Genomic DNA, 14,492 nt, shown 5'->3' with positions numbered 1-14,492 from the left:
ATTTTTAAAAAAATGTGCATTAGGGGCTGAAGGGATTTGTATAATATCCAAGAGGGAGGAAGGATTATAAGATTGTAATTAGCTGTTGAAGAGAAGGTCAGAAGTCATTATATTTCATAACTTTAGTTTCTTTTTCTTTTTTAGACTTGTCTTTTACATTTTGTAAAGTTCTCAATAAATATAATTTTAAAAAAAGAAACTGTGAGTCTTGGCTCAATCTTCAGTAAAAACATATCTTGCAGCCATTTCTTCTTTTTTTTCTTCATCAGATGGTAGTTCTGGGGGGACTAACTTGCTAGTGAAATGCTTCATAGAAGGCCTAGTACCTCTCCACACTAGCATCCATGCTACCAGATGGAACCTTTCTCTTATTCTCTCTATTGTTCTTGTCAAAACTTTTTGAGCTCTGGTTCATCTCATCTCAGAGAAGGTGGCTTTTCTGGTGGCCATGACATTAGTTTGCTGAGATGGAGAAGGACGTGCCTTGCAAGGAGAGTCTCCTTTATCTTTTCATAGAGACAAAATAGTTATTTGCTCAGATATTTCCTTCCTTCCAAAGTCAACCTTGGCATTCCACTTAAATCAAGATTTCCTATTGCCTACCTTTTTTTCCTACCCCCTCAATGCCTTTGGAAACATTTCTTCATTCTTTAGATGATTATCAAGTTCTTGCTTTTTATCTGGACCATATGGCACTATTTCACCTAGACCAACATTTATTTCTGGCCTTTCAAATTCCATCTAAAGGGTGTGGCCTTCCCCTTTCCCAATGTTACTCCAAATGGATACTGTCAACCTTTAAGCTTTGCTTCCAGATGGCAAAACTTAACCCTTCCAATGCAAGCTAACTCCACAAAAGGGATAGCAACGTCAGCAGCCTATCTCCTGGGTATTCCACTATTGGAGTTGGGCCCATCAGTGACACTGCATCAGTCCTCCGTCTTCATCAAGCATTATAAATTGGACCTCTGCTCCCAGGGAGACCCAATTTCAGAACAGCCATCCTCCCTTTAGTCACCTTGTAACAATCAGACCCTCCTTCATATAAGAAGCTTGCTGCTCACCATGTGCGTGAATCACACAGACCACAATGAAGGGTTGTTACTTGTAATTGCAAATCTTCAGGTGGTCATTTATGAATTCACGCAATCACAGGGTCCCCCCTACCATGCTTGATTTCAAATATCTTAATTGTTTGTTCAAATCTATTGTGTCAGAAACTGAAGGAAGTCAGCAGCTGGTGCACTTAGTTTTATGATATATATGCAGGATGGAATTTCCACAAAAAGTTATCTAAACTGTAGAAGATTCTGAATGAGGCTTTGTGCATCTAACCCAACCATGTAAATTCACAGATGACCACTCAAAGAACTGGAATTATAGATAAATGGTTAGTATTGCCTATCCTTTACAAATGCTCTGGTTTGACCTTTTTTTTCTTATCCTGCAATATGCTAGAAGCTTTCCTCAAAACCTACAGATGTTCTCCGTGAAACCCAAGATTTTGTGCATATCTGTAGCCCAGTTTTATTAATTGTGAACTGCTGTCTTTCATTCAAAGCCAATTTGCATTTTCAACCAATACCTTTCTTTACAACAAATGTTAATTAACTGCAATTAGTCGCAGAGATGAAATGTTTCACTGAAAAGGGTGTGTAGGCAAAGCAGAGAAAATAACACATTTGTTCATTTTCCCACAATAGACGTGATGAAATCAAGTGTCCCAAACCTCCTAAAATCTGCTTGAATGAAATTATCAAGTGAGTGGTTAAGCTGTTAGTCGCCAAACTTCAGTAACACAAGATCAACCTGTCAAATGAGTCATAACAGTGTTCATGTTGATAATGGGCTGATGTTATCATAGCTACAGTTAAGATTATCATAGACACAGACAAACTCTGTAAGCCTGGCATGCAAGCTTGGTGCCTGTTCCTCATAAATAGTCTGGTATTTTGTAGGGCACACCTACAACTAGGTAGGCTTAAAGGTATGAAGGTGATACAGCTCCAAACTCTGGTGCCCAAACAAGGAAATATAAGGATTGAAACTTCAGGCTGGTTTAATTTAGTCACACACCCTGCTTCTCCCAGTAGCCAGCAAAACTCTCTGGGAAATTAAAAAGCAGGGCATGAAAATAATAGCCATGTTCTGGTCTCCTGGTAACTGGCATTGAGAAGAAAATGGCCTCTCAATATCTACCCCGAGGGTTAATTTAGTCCTCATGATTTATCCTTTACAAATTTGTCAAATGGTCTTTTAAAGGCACCTAATTTAATGGCCAACAGCACCTCCATTTGGTGGCAAAAAAATAGAGCCAGTGAGGTCTAGAGAGCATTGTTTTGGCAACGGTTCAAATCAGGTGTAGCTCAATGGCTAACTTAGGGTTAATGAAGCTCCCCTGCCTAACCTACTTCACTGTGTTTTGGTGAGGATAAAAGAGGGAGGGAAAAACTATATATACTACAGTGAGCTTCTGAAGTATATAAATACAACAAATAAACTATAAAAAATGATTTTTTACAAATTAAGGAGGCATTGTATAATCACTGTTCTGCTGTGTCTGTCCTGAATATACTGGCTATCAGTTTCACCAGTACCTCCCCCCCTGCTGCCGCCAGTCAACTTTTTCCAATGAAGTGCCCTTTCAAGCATGGGACTACAACTCCCATTAATCTCATCCAACTGTTGGTTAGGGAATGTGGGCATATAGGCTGCCACATTTGGAAAGCAGTAGCTGTGGGAAGACTGTTCCATGATCATGAATATTATGGAAGAAAGAGAAAAAAACCTACATTCACATCCCCATTTTATAATCAGATTTTTCTAAACTTTGAAACATTTAGATCAGTGTTTCTCAACCTTGGTAACTTGAAGATGTTTGGACTTCAACTCCCAGAATTCCCCAGCCAGCAAGGGGAATTGCTGGCTGGGAAATTCTGGGAGTTGAAGTCCACACATCTTCAAGCTGCCAGGGTTAAAAAAACACTGATTTAGATGGCAGTTTTTTGTGGCAAAGAATGTACTCCAACCTGCATGAACTCTTACTTTAGATGCTCTTTTCTGCATCTTGTGCAGCTCTACAGCATTCACAGTATTTCAAATGCAGGCTCCATATAAATTCCAATAAAAGCCAATTTTCTTATTTTTAATCCTCTTCTTGGCCAGCATTGATTGATTTGATTTGATAGACATCCTACAAACATGGTGGCTGGGTCAGAACAATCTGTCTCTCTCTCTTGGTAGCCTTCTAGGCAGGATCGCAATGAGAGAAAGGGAGTAGGTCCAGCCTCTTTGGTCTTTGGCCATACTGACTGCTGTGGTGTGTATTATAAACTAGTTTTCATGGTCCTGAAAAATTGTCCTGTTTCTGCATTTCTGATGATAGGCCTGAGGAATTAAAGCTAGCAACATTGTGAGTAAACTTACAACACTGATCTGATAGCAGTCGTTTTAAGTAGGGGCAACCCAAAAATGCTACCTCCAGAAGCAGGAGGAGAATCCATGGCACCCGTCCCCATTCCTCATTCAGTGGTGGCGGTGGCGGCAGCAGCACCCCCCTTCAGACAACCAGTTTCCCTACCTGTATCATTAAGGGATCCATAATGAGCTGACCTCAGGGGCTGCCTGTATAAGCAGTTGATGGGGCCCCTCACAAAGCATCACCCTGAGGACCTCTTCAGAGCAACCCATATAGGCAACAGGCTAGATTATTGTGCACTTCAATCCAATGAAACAGCTGCTCTGAGTGCTAAGTCAGAAGGATATCAGGTGGTGTTCTGGCCCCAGTCTACTGTCCATCTCAATCCACCACCTGAAGTAGGCAGTTAGCCAGTTGGGCCAGTCTATTTTTAAACAACATCTCTAAAAGCAGCTGCAAAGCTTTACCTTTTCCCAGGAAGCTTGCTAGATGGCGCTAGCACAACACTCTGGAGGATGCTTCATCCGGTAACAACAGCTTCATCCCCATCTAGCGGCATAATGCTGGGAATTTATTGCTGGGACTTTTGTTTTTGCAGACAAAGGATCATTGATTCAATTCAGTACCAAGAACTTTGTACTTTTCATTTTCTAAAATACCCCCCTCCTCACAATCCATATGTTTAGAAATGTTTCCAGCACACTCACTTTTGCCATACACCTAATCTAGGAGAGCCAGTGAGCTCCAGAAGTTAAGGTATTGAATTAAGAGAGGGAAATCCAGGTTCTAGTCCAACCTACATCCCAGGATTGTTGTCATGAGAAAATGGGAAGAGGGAGTGCTGAGTATCCCACTTCGAGCTCCTAAAGGAAAGGCAGGATAAGAAAAAAACAAACAAATCTCTTGACTGGTTTGTATGTAGGAAGGGTCATTACACTGAACTAGGAGATGCAGAAGGCTTAACAGGTGAATGACTTAGTGCCTTTAGTCCTAAGCAGCACAATACCTTGGGCTGTCCCCATATGCAGCTATGAGCTGAAATCACATATTCTGCTAAGCCATTGCCTCAAAACATTTGATCAGGGAAGCAAGAATCATACAGATTTCAGTACAGAATCTTGGAAACTGGATCAGAACCTTCAGTCGTCTCTTTATTACTAATTTTCTTAAGACAGTGTCTCTTTGCATGTTTTGTATTTCTTCTTCCTGAACTGCCATTTATGAGATAAGCTAATAGCAAACTCATCTCCCCATCTGTGGTCTCTATCTAGAGTTCCTCCCATTTTGGTCTCACTCTTCTCACAATTTCTCACATGGTTTCCATAGCCGTGATTTAATAAATAAGCCCAAATGGCTGGATTCACATTATGTCAAGCTGAAACCAGACCACCCTGTTCTGGCTCAAACTAACATAGTGAGTAGATTCTCACATCTTGCTAAGCCATGGTTTGTCTTAACAATAGTTCGTGAATAAGCCACAGGAGCCTGTTCATAATATTTATATGCCATAAACCAGTATGCCTGGATTCACACATAATGGCTGAAGTAAAAGCAATTACATTAAGCTTTAGCACATTGACATCTGCAGGGGGGCAAGTAAGGGAGATCATTCCAAAATTTGCAACATGTGTTTGATGATGTCATAATGACTTAGTTATGATTCAGCAGTGATTCAAACCATACAGCTGCTGACCAAGCCTTGTGCAAATTTTGCAAATCTACATATCTAACAGGTGGTAGGTTTGGTCCACAGAAGAGAAGGAACAGAAAAAGAAACTCTCTGAGGAGCTTCAGCTCATCACACTTGACTGAATGATTTGTACATATCACACCATAACAGAAGACACCTTGTACTACTCAATAACCACAAACCCTACTATGAAGAGTCCTACATAAAATTGTTTCTGTTGACAGTGGTGATATAAGAATCTTCCCTTTGGGGGAAATAAGATATTTAAAGCAGGGACAGACACCATGAAATGTTTTTTTAAAGTTCAATTGGCCTAATAAAGGGATTGCTTTTCTGGATTTTTCCAGATGGCCTCAGAACAACTATTGCTTTACACAAAGTATAAGGTACAGATATATCTGTGAGAGGCAAGAGAGGAAGTAACAAATGGTGCATCATAATGTTATGATACAAAAACCATGACTTAGTTTTGTCAGACACCAGGATGTGAGTCCTTCAGGGTGGGATATGCATTATGATGTCACCATGCCCATGTAATCAGTTTGGTGTAATCTCAGTTTGCTGCAGACAATGTATCCCCCAAAAGCACAGAGTTTATTTTTAAGATATCATCTCCTAGTCCAGCTTTCTCCAACTGCTCCTCCAGATAGAAGGAGATGGCAACTGCAGTTCCCAGCCAAGGTGGCCAATGGAGTTGCAGTCCCAAGAAACCAAGGCAGTACTAAGTTAGAGAAGAGGTAAAGCTGTGAAGAAAATCTCTAACTGCTGCTATGACAGAAACCAGTCAAGAGGAAGTCAAGCAAGGAGGAAGGCTTTATTGTTTTGCCACTCCTTACACCTGGCAAAAATAAAGAAAATAAGGCAAGCAGTCATCTATATACACATTTCTCTCTCCTCCCCACTTCCCCTCTGCTTTCATTCTGACAGCAGCTTCTTTCACCTCTTCCCAGCACCTTTGAAATGTTTACAAACATTCCAAGGGGTCTTCTGTTCATGACTGAGAAAAAGCTGTGTAAACTACAGGCTCTCCACCATCATCTGAATGAGATATTGGGTTCTTCCTCATATCCAAGCTAAAGTACTATCCAGCAGTCCTTAAAATGGCAGAAAACTGTACCAACATAAAATTTTCTGTTTCCCCCTCCAACCTGGTGAACTGTACTCTACCACAAGCACAGCACAAACAAATTGTGCTGTCCTTCTTTACAACGTAGAGGGCACATGAAGTACAAGGATTCTCAGCTTTGTTTCCCCCTCACCAGCCAGAAAATACCTACCAATCAATCTCCATAACATGAGGGTGGGGAAGAGGTGAATTTTGACAGATGGCTAGATGGTGGGTTTAGCCATCAGTCAAAGCTTTCTTTGGCTTGGTGCAAATATTTTGCATGGGTGAGTTCAAAGGCAACTTATCAGCTGATGCCAACTGATAGTTGAGCTCTTTTTGGATAGGGGTTTAGCATTTAGCCCATGTTCAAACAATAGCTGACAGGTATGGGGAGAATTGCACTATGAAGCAGTGGGGAGAGAAAACTGGCTCTTTCCCATTTCACTATACAGCACCTCATCCACCACTGTTATTCAGTGCCTTTTAAGCCAACCCAGGTCTTCAGACTGTCAGTCAGCTTGGAGACCTGGTGGACATGGGGGAAAGCTAGACTGAAAAGAGCTGGACTCTCTTCCTGTCTAAAAGACAATGGCTGTGGAAGATAGTGCTCAGAGGGGAGGGGCCATGCCTGACCCAGACTAGAGTGATCAATAGGTGCTAAGCTGATCCCCTGGGATCATCTGACTACACCATGAACAGAACAGTCAGTAAAGCACATCAGATTTGAACCAGATTGTAAAACTTGGGTGGAGATAAGGGGAAAATATTTTAACATTGAAAACAGCCATGGATGACTTAAAGTTGTTTGAGATAAGGGCTGAAGATCAGATGAAGGTAACATATTATCAGATATGTTGCTGGAGAATATGCTGAAGTTAGGTGGAAGTGAGGAAAGGCTCATGGAGACCGTTGGTTTGGGTTTTGGAATTCTTACACAGCACTAACTTTGCCTAAGTACCCCAAAGTGTATGTTATTACTCAGTGAAGTGCTGAACTTTAAGTGTCATGCAAAAGGTAATGTATCGTTTTATTTCTATTGGGGCATTGTGCTGGCCCTGATCCCACAGTGATATATACAATCTCATTCATAAGAACAATAGTATTTTGTGTTGGCCACAAGATAAAAAAGCCTAAACCAAAAGACTAAAGTTTTTAGTCCAAGTGAGAGTTTACACCAAGAATGTGCAGCTTCCCTGTTTAAAGAGCTACACAGCTTTGCGCAGTGCTTCAAGAGCCAGACTGCAAAGTGAGTGGGGCCAGGATCTACTGGAGGTGTTCCAGGGTTTTTAAGCCACTGTCAAGCTTAAGGTACCCATTTCACCCCTTAATTGGGTGTGCTTTGGAAGGTGGAAAATGAATGCTGATGAGCTGAATGTGGCCTTTAGGATATGGTTTTTGCATCCCAGGATAACTAATTGGTGCAAGTTTTTGAGTGTCCAAGAACTTTTCACTGTGTAAGAAGTTTAGAATTGAAACCAAAAAAGATGGGAAGAAAAAAACATGGTTCGTATTTGAGTCATATCTCTCTACCAAGTCACATTCTCAGATGGAGTCAGAGAGAGTCTCCAGACATGCAAATTTTATTTTATCAGTTATGGAGGTGGTGTTGAGTTGCAGCAGGGACTCCCCCAAAGCTAGATGGAAAGAAGAAACAAAAGTATGGGTTGTGTATGGTGATGATGTGAAGCATAGCCTGCTAGCTCCCAGGCAAAATGAGGGGCTGAAACTTTTCTGCAGGAAAGCTGAATGGGCTTCATTACAGCCAGTGCCTGGCAACATTAAATGCAGGTAGTACTAACATATAACTGTAGGGGAATCACATGTAACCAGGTTCACTGATTTTATAAGAATATTACCAAATATTCACTGCCATCTCATGTACAATAAGTTTACCCCTGTTCCCATGCAGTAATCTGTCTTGGTTACACACTTATTCACTAAGATATGTTTTTCTTAGGTATACCTTAGGAAATAAACTTTATAACATGTAGTTATCATATGTGTTATGATAGCATGTCAAAATCCACTGTCTGGGTTCCACAGCATATTAAGCAAAATGCAAAAAAACTGATCTGTATGATGTTTCACCATCTCCCTGATAATATCAGCATTCGGCCTCCTATAGGAATATACTCTGGAGTGGAATGATTGGTCCACTGTAGAGGTGGGGTTTGTACACAGCTGTCTTACCTACAAACCCAGCATTTTAGCCGCTAAATCAGCCTTTTCCCCAATCTGTGAGCTTTATAACCCCAAGCCAACATGTCCTGTACCTGTACTAGCTGAGAATGGAGTTGCTTTCCCCCTGATCTGGAAGACAGTAGGTTGGGGGAAAGCCAACCTGAACCATATTGAAACCCACTTTATAGTTATTGAGCATGGATTCAGACTAAGTAAATTAATCAAGTTAATTGATTAAATTCTCACTGAAATCAAGGGGCTTACAGACAACTAATTTGAATCATTGATTTCCATCACACAAGTATTTACTGTAAATTCAATTAACTTAATGTAGATCTGACCTATTGGGTGGATTATAAAGTTAACCAAACATGCAAAAATGGCAAAGCTGACCAGTTTGGACAGAGAAAAAAACAACAAATATTTTTTTGAAAGACTGGAAACCTTATATGGACTTGTTGCTGAAAGAAGAAAAGATTGAATTGATGATTTCAGGATTCGGGGATTAAAGAGGGATGAAGAGAATGGGGGAAATATTAAGATGATAATTACTCGATCGAAAGAAGGGCAAAAGGCATAATTGTATGTTTTGTTTTTTCTGTTTCCTTCCTTTTTCTCTTTATCTTATTTTCTATCTTTTTTGTTTCTTTTGTATACTTTTACTATATTGAAAAATTCTAATAAAAATATTTTTTTAAAAAACAGATCTGACCTACTGGGAATAGAGAGAGAGGGTTATTTGTTTATTGTGCCTTCCAGTCAGTCTTAATTCCTAGAGGTTGCCTGAATAAGTCCCTGCAGTTTTCTTGGCAAAGTTTTCAGACAGGGTTTGCTCAGCCTTCTTCCTAAGGCTGAGACTGAGTAACTGGCCTAAAGTCACTCAGTAGAACTCACAGCCTCTCAGTTTCTAGTCTGGTGCCTTTTAACTACTCTGCCAAATTGGTTAGGGTGTCATAGATTAAGAATCAGAAAACCTGGAGAGAAAAGTATGCCTGTAGATTAGATATTTTTATAGCTTCCTGATAAAACTTTTAGTGCATGTTGATAGACCCACTTCCTGCAAGCGGTTTTCTTTTTTTCAGAAAAAAATCTAGAAGATAATAGAAAGGCCTATTTTGCAAAAGCAGGTGTACTGTGGTTAAAGGGAAACGCAAATAGCAGTAAACTGTTAAAAGCTCTGAATGATTTTTTTAAACTCTGACAGATAAAGAAAAGGGCAAACAAAGCCACAGTGGTGCAAAGAGATTGCAGAATGGAATATAAATCTTTTTGTGTCATTCCCTGGTGAGATGATAAAATCACATTTGCACATCTACACCATTACAGTTGTGCTTTTTATAGGCGCAGAGACAAGGAGCAAAAATATTGCCTCATACCTTGTGCAGCATCTTCCCCAAGTAATATCATAGTTTCTGTGCAGGGAATTCCTCAAAACAAATTCCTGCTTATATTTGGGCACATTATCAAAAGTTTAATTGTGTAGTGGAAGTTGCCACACAATGTATGCAAAAATATTGTTTATTAAATTACATATATACATACATACAGTACATATATAAATGGCCAGGAGAAAATTGTGCAAAGAACATTGCCCATTTCTATTAACTTTGTAGCACCTTTAGGGTCTGTGTTTTAAAGGATCAGTTCTGTGATGAGCAGGAACCACAGACTGATGTGCGTTTGGAGCATCTATTACTAGAGGCATAAGTTTGAACATAGGACAGCAGGAAGGTCTCCAGGCAGATGACAAGGGTTTCATATTGTTTTGAAGCATAATCTCACAAAGCAATAATATGCATCCATGTCCAAATGCCTAACACCACTGATTCAAAACTCAGCATGAATCCTTTGTGCAGCTATTCTGTCTTTCGCATCCTAAGGAACTCTACCACTATCATCTCAAAAGAGAGGGAGGGAGGGTGTACCAAGTAGCTCTCTTCTCACTTGCAGTTTACACTGGCACCAGGATGCCCTGGCAAACCCTATATTTCCTTTTAATCACATGATACTGGACTTACCTTATCTCCCAACCTATATCTTAAATAGTCTTATGGCTTCAAATTCTGGAAAACAGCAAGTTTATCCTACTTAATCCATCATAGAGTCTGTATGTATAAACTCTACACTGATCTCTCCCAACTTCAGGGAATTCTGTGTTCATGTGACCAACTCAGCCTTTGTCAGTCATGCCTGTATTTTTGGAGGGGGCATCTAGCTAGTATTTCCTCTTCTTACAATCAGCTTTATTCCATTTTGTTTTACTTATTTCATTTTACCCCATCCCTTTTTCTTAGAATTAGTTTTTAGAAGCTTGCTCCTAGGAAACTAATCTCTAAATAACCTTGATGGAGAAAAAGAAAAAAGAGCTTGGACAAAAATGGCCACCCAAGTCCTAGGAAAGCCTCAGAACAACTGGAGGTTGACAAGTTAATATTAACTGTGGACCAAATCTCAGTAAACAGGGATGGTTTATTCACTTTAAGTAACTGAAGTGACCCCTAAATTTAATAGGAAATGAACTTGAAGATTTACAGAGCAGTAGTAAAATGAATCCTCCCCTTTCTTGAAAACGGACTCACTGTCAGATAACCTATTAAGCTGCTCAGGCACGAAAGATCTGCACAAGAATTTAACAGCCACTCTCTCAACCTGAACTGCTGGCAAAAGAGTATTTTTTTTTTTGAAGAGCTGACACTGTCTTTGATCCATCTGACTCTTACAGCCATTAAAAAAAAAGTTGATGCTCTGTAGGTTTCCCTTGACGTAAAGTCCAGTCGAATCCGACTCTAGGGGGCGGTGCTCATCTCCGTTTCTAAGCCTTGGAGCCGGCGTTGTCATAGACACTTCCGGGTCATGTGGCCAGCATGACGACTCGGAACGCCGTTACCTTCCCACCGAAGCGGTACCTATTGATCTACTCACATTTGCATGTTTTCGAACTGCTAGGTGAGCAGGAGCTGGGACTAGCAACGGGAGCTCACCCCGCCGCGCGGTTTCGAACCGCCGACCTTCCGATCGACAGCTCAGCGGTTTAACCCGCAGCGCCACCGCGTCCCTGTACAACCTTGTAAATCCTCTGATCGCAGGAGAGTTGAAAGCCTATGCTGTATAGATAGGAGAGGGCCAATTTATTGCCCCAGATAGCAACCTGAACCCCCCATGACCCCTCATTTCTTTGATGCTGCATCTAATTATGTTCTACAACCAACTCAAATAATGCTCATTATTAGAAACAATATTACTGATCAAGACAAATGGACTTCTTGCAATTCAGCCATTCCCATTTGTGCCAGTTGCTCCAATCTCCCGCATGGATCCAGAAGACTGGCTCCCTAATTCTATCAGCTGCTGAATCTTAATTAAATTCAAAACTTCAACTATCCCACTCCTGCTACTCCAAATGAGAAATATTTGGAATCCTTTCAAATCTATCAAAACTGGGTTTTTTGTTACAGTACTTGAGCATTAAGCCTTTGCCCCCTTGTACAGGTAGTCCTTGTTTAACAAGCACAATTGGGACCGGCAACTTGGTCATTAAGCGAAGTGGTCACTAAATGAAACTGCAACTGTGCTTATAATCTTACTTCAGCTTTCCTTTGCTTTACAGACCTGCACAGGTTGTAAATGTGAGGATTGGTCACAAGGTTGTTTTTTCATCACTGTTGTAACTGCTAACAGTTATTGTACAAGGCAGCCACTAAACGAGGACTACCTGTATAAAACAGAGGTGCTCTGCCAAGTTACTTCATCCCCCAAAATTAAACTACTTCCAACTTTAACTCAGAAGATAAACTCAGCTTAAGCACAGATGGTGAAGACTTGCCCAAGGACCATTTAACTTTCTCAAATCAGATATCATTCCTAAAGAACTTTGGTAAAGAACTCCCTTATGTAGCTACCAAAGATGGAATGAAAATTATCCTTTACAGGTTAGAGGACCTAAAGCAAGATCTATTAAAACTGCATTCTGATACTGCATTGCTTAAACAACCCTATTTGTCAACCTGTTAGGAAGAGCCTAGGGCTAGCTCCTTCCTGACTCAATGGGGTATAAGAAGGAGGGATGGTAAAGCAGACATGCAAGTTTCTGTTACTATAGCCTATTTCAGTAAAATACAGTTCTAGTCTTTCTGTGGAGTCAGTTTCCTGATCTGGTCTACCTCGTAGAGCTGACATTGCCTCTATGAAATAGGCCTTACAATCACATGTTCTCAGTTTCTACAACCCTTTGTCAAGTAATGAAACCAACTTCATTGCATTCTTCTCCAACTTTGCTTCATCCTACATCCTGCCTCTCTCACTACACTGAACTAAAGAAACCATCATCCCATAAACAGCCCTTACAGAAGTGCCAAAGCATAGCATCTACTGACTTCCTCCTACAACTGCTCTGAATCGGTGCTCAGCAGCAATTCAGGGAAGAGATAATTCCTTTATAACTCAAGTGCATCACCATTAGAGATCAAATGAAATACAATTTCCTCATACCTAAGTGGCCCACCTATTGCCAGTTCCAATCTTGAGCCCTATTTTGGACTACCCTAGGAGCCCCTCTCGACCTGATGACTTGTGGTTTCTAGTCACATTTTACAGCTGATCTCCTGGAATATTGCTAGTTGGTGCTCCAAAGAGAATGACTTCACTTTCACTATCCTACTCCTACAGCAGCGTAATATTGACATTGTTCAGGAAACATGGGAGCAAGAGGCAGTGACTTTGACTGGCTTTACCCCCTTCCCACTTTGGCAGCAACTAGTCTGAAGTAGGGGTGTGCACTGGGGTGTGCAGGGTGTGCACAACTATTTTAGTCTCATCCAAACTTCAAGCAATTCCTTCCAAGCCAGTAATGCATACCTCCTTGGCTAGTGCCTTGGAGTTAAATATTAGGAGCATTAGTTGGTAATTTTAATACCAGATGACAAAGCCCTACTCCTACATTTTTTAAAAATCTGACAAGCTTCTTCAACTTGGCCCACAGCATTCCAAACATAAAGGCATTAAACAACAGGAAGTTGGAGACTGAATCTTTTTAGCCATCAGATATGAACTCTAAGGAACTATTCCTGGGAATCCAGAATGAGAATTCAGTTTCTGGGGCTCTATGGGAGTCAGTACCATTGACTACAATTTAATATGCCATACACTCCCTCAGGCAGAACTGACTTTGAAGTAGTTCTCCACCCCAACGGTGACCACTTCCCATTACATGGGTTACTTTCTCTTAACACCGCACCCATCAAACAGTCTCAGGATGACTTCATAGGGCATACATATGTGCACAATACCTGTATTAGGTGGTCCAAAGTGAGTGCCTTGGCAATTTCCCAGCTGCTAATTTCCACTGAAGTGTCATTGCTTAAACCGTCCATTGTGCTAGCAAAGGATGCCCATGAAGTCCTATAAACTTGCTGTCAATGACAAAAGCTTTCACAAGACCAACTTCTTGTAAGAAGAAATTTCACAAACGCCCTTCAAATTCCTGGTTCAAAAAAGAATGTGTCCTAGCCAAAACCAACTTAGTGGCTGTCTTTAGCACCATTGAACCACAAAATCACAACTGCTGTTAATGCCCTAACCCAAACCCTCTTTTAACGTTTTCTGGACTCTTTCCAAATGTGAATTTTATCTCTCACTCCCCGCTTCCAAATCAGAGACTAATGTCCATACTCCTCTGTGCTGATGACACAGCTACCAAGCTGAGGGACTGGAAACAAATGATTCAGAAATGAAGGTATTGCTTTTCATCAAGTGACAGTATTAGCATACTGTATCAGTAGCCATCCCATCAAGCAAGTAAAGATGTTTAAATATCTAGGCATCTATTTCTAGTCACCCACATCCTGGATACAGCAACCCAAGAGGTCACAATTCAAGCTCACAAAAACACCAGTACAATTATTAAATTTGTAGTGAGAACATATCATTCCCTGCACCATTTATTTTTTATTACTAAGGTACTGAGCCTGCTGTTGTTCAGTGCCCTGTTTTGTGCCTACTCTGATGATTCACATTTTGAAACCACCCAATTTAGATTCGTTAGAACTTTACTAAGGTAAAGTTCTAACTACCACTCCAAATCTTCTTCTTCAGGTAAA

Source organism: Candoia aspera, chromosome 4 (genome assembly GCF_035149785.1).
Source record: "Candoia aspera isolate rCanAsp1 chromosome 4, rCanAsp1.hap2, whole genome shotgun sequence".
Taxonomy (NCBI): domain Eukaryota; kingdom Metazoa; phylum Chordata; class Lepidosauria; order Squamata; family Boidae; genus Candoia; species Candoia aspera.
Note: the sequence above shows the minus strand (reverse complement) of the source record.